Source organism: Anopheles funestus (genome assembly GCF_943734845.2).
Source record: "Anopheles funestus chromosome X unlocalized genomic scaffold, idAnoFuneDA-416_04 X_unloc_108, whole genome shotgun sequence".
In the NCBI taxonomy this organism is placed as follows: Eukaryota; Metazoa; Arthropoda; class Insecta; order Diptera; family Culicidae; genus Anopheles; species Anopheles funestus.
The window spans coordinates 50,001-53,156 of NW_026045048.1; the positions used below are offsets into that span (position 1 = coordinate 50,001).

A 3,156-nucleotide genomic window follows, 5' to 3' on the forward strand; every position below is an offset into this window, starting at 1 on the left:
AGCTACTCAGGGAATCCCGGTTGGTTTCTTCTCCTCCCCTTATTAATATGCTTAAATTCTGGGGGTTGTCTCACATCACTTGAGGCCTACAACAAAATCAGTCACATTCCATTCGTTTCGAACCCGGGGCATAGCGAACCGATATATACGCAACAACACTTCACACACACACACACACGGATTGGGCAATTTACGGTCATTTTTGAATCAACGATGGCCCCCCCGAGCACGTTGTCCGAATATCACTCCAATAAGGACAACGAGTTCCGCTCGGCATCGTTTTGATTCGATCTCTCAACAACAACTCCCGGTCGACTTGGTCGACTTGGACCCACGATGTCTCCCCCCGAGCATGTCGAGCCAACTGCACCACTATTGTATTGGACAACATGTTCCCCTCGGGCATCGATGGGTTAATCATGCACCACTATTATAAAACCCTTTGACGTTTTCCCCCAAGCACGTTGATCCAGTATTACGACGGATACGGTCAACGAATTCTTGGACATCAAAGAGGTTTTCGATTGAATTTCCCCATGTTTCACAACGTACTCTTAGCGGTATCCTACGATACGTCTCACTCTATTTGTGTGTGTGCGCGTTTACGTGCGTGCGATTTATGCGGTTCACCCCTTTACTTTCAGCGCCCTGCGGTCCCAACAAAGGTCCCGAGCACGCCATTATGCACAGTGTGGAAGCGTGTTTCCCCCACGACACTAGACGGGCTGCTCGCCATAGTGTTCTATTGTGGCACGCTCCACCCTGAAGTTTGGTTTGTTGTATATCAAGGAATTGATAGGCACTCAAGAATGTGTGCATCGGCCGGGTTTAATCGTCCGACGCGCAATATGCGTTCAACTTATCGGTGTTCATGTGTCCTGCAGTTCACATTGTGACGCGCATTTAGCTGCGGTCTTCATCGATCCATGAGCCGAGTGATCCCCTGCCTAGGGTTTTATAGTAAGGTTCCCAATGTAACACAATCCCGGTGGTACGTCCAAAGACTAACTTTCTGACTAAGTTGTCTTTATTACCCAATAGTCCCAGGCCTTGTGACTTGTGGCTCATGTCTACGCCCATGGCCACCATTCGCTAAGATAGTTTTGAAGTCACTTTGAAGGCCCAGGAACAACTCTCTTAGCACATCGGTTAACCTGGCGCCGCAGTCAACTCATGTGCTTGGATCGGATCGAGCTATTGAGTATTGGGCCTGCATACTCGCTCATCCGTATCCTTTGCGTACCGCCCCATGGCCCTTGTATGTCTGCACCACAGTTCCTGTTCGTTCCGTGCCTATGGCCGGATACGTATTGCACATCGGTTAACCTGACGCCGCAGTCAACTCATGTGCTTGGATCGGATCGAGCTATTGAGTATTGGGCCTGCATACTCGCTCATCCGTATCCTTTGCGTACCGCCCCATGGCCCTTGTATGTCTGCACCACAGTTCCTGTTCGTTCCGTGCCTATGGCCGGATACGTATTGCACATCGGTATACCTGTCGCTACTCAGGCAACTCGTGTGCGTGGATTGGATCGAGAACATGGTGTGTGCCCCATGTTATAATTGATAGTCCATATCCACTTTATAGGTTAAAGTCATAAGTTGTGATTGCACAACCATTCTTCATAAGAGTTTAATCACTCTTCAACTAACTTTCGTTCTGGTGTCTTGGTATCAAATCGCGTAAGACACAAGATTCTACTGGCCAAATAGAATCTAGCACATTGGTTAACCTGGCGCCGCAGTCAACTCATGTGCTTGGATCGGATCGAGCTATTGAGTATTGGGCCTGCATACTCGCTCATCCGTATCCTTTGCGTACCGCCCCATGGCCCCGTCCTTAGAGTTAATGACTAGTAGGCTTAACTCTTTGTATGTCTGCACCACAGTTCCCGTTCGTTCCGTGCCGTGGCCGGATACGTATTGCACATCGGTATACCTGTCGCTACTCAGGCAACTCGTGTGCGTGGATTGGATCGAGCTCATGGGGTGTGTAGAGATTCCATGTTATAATTGCAAGTCCATATCCACTTTATAGGTTAAAGTCATAAGTTGTGATTGCACAACCATACTTCATAAGAGTTTAATAACTCTTCAACTAACTTTCGTTCTGGTGTCTTGGTATCAAATCGCATAAGACACAAGATTCTACTGGCCAAATAGAATCTAGCACATTGGTTAACCTGGCGCCGCAGTCAACTCATGTGCTTGGATCGGATCGAGCTATTGAGTATTGGGCCTGCATACTCGCTCATCCGTATCCTTTGCGTACCGCCCCATGGCCCCGTCCTTAGAGTTAATGACTAATAGGCTTAACTCTTTGTATGTCTGCACCACAGTTCCCGTTCGTTCCGTGCCGTGGCCGGATACGTATTGCACAACAGTAGATACCATCACCTGACGTATCTAACACACCACTATTGTAACTCGTCGTCGAAGGACCTTTCAAGTGCCTGATGGCCAGGGGAGCTCTTACACGGCACGGAGACACAGTGATGCTCGCCCATCACAGTGTACAACGATCGAGTTTGCTTAAGTGTCTGGGTACCTACACACCAGACACAATGCAATGGCCACGGATCCACACAAGGCACATCACATGCAGAAAGCTTCACCAGATTATGACACATACCACACTCTTGTAACTCGTCGTCGAAGGGGCGTTCAAAGTGCCTTACGGCTAGGGGAGATCTAGCACGGCACGGAGACACAGTGATGGTTGCCCATCAAAGTGTACAACGATCGAGTTTGCTTTCCGCGCAAGCGTTCTAAGTGTCTGGGTACCTACACACCAGACACAATGCAATGGCCACGGATCCACACAAGGCACATCACATGCAGAAAGCTTCACCAGATTCTGACACATACCACACTCTTGTAACTCGTCGTCGAAGGGGCGTTCAAAGTGCCTTACGGCTAGGGGGGATCTAGCACGGCACGGAGACACAGTGATGGTCACCCATCAAAGTGTACAACGAACGAGTTGGCTTTCAACAAATTCTGACACATAGCAAGCGAGCGACCGAGCTACACCGAAGGCAGCCCATGGTTGGTCACTCGCGGACGATCATCAGTAATGATCCTTCCGCAGGTTCACCTACGGAAACCTTGTTACGACTTTTACTTCCTCTAAATCATCAAGTTCGGTCAACT

General features: G+C 49.0%; 2 non-coding genes across 2 annotated transcripts in view; both read right to left on the minus strand.

Moving 5' to 3' along the window:
* The window catches only part of LOC125772765 (large subunit ribosomal RNA), a 4,180-nt gene extending 4,092 nt beyond the window's left edge, over positions 1-88 (minus strand). The window contains exon 1 of the ribosomal RNA XR_007419618.1: positions 1-88. This exon is cut by the window's left edge and continues 4,092 nt beyond it. This is a non-coding gene — a ribosomal RNA (large subunit ribosomal RNA).
* Positions 89-797: 709 nt separating this feature from the next.
* Positions 798-955, minus strand: LOC125772764 (5.8S ribosomal RNA). The gene has a single exon (XR_007419617.1). It is a non-coding gene; the product is annotated as a 5.8S ribosomal RNA (ribosomal RNA).
* Between the last annotated feature and the right edge of the window lie 2,201 nt (positions 956-3,156).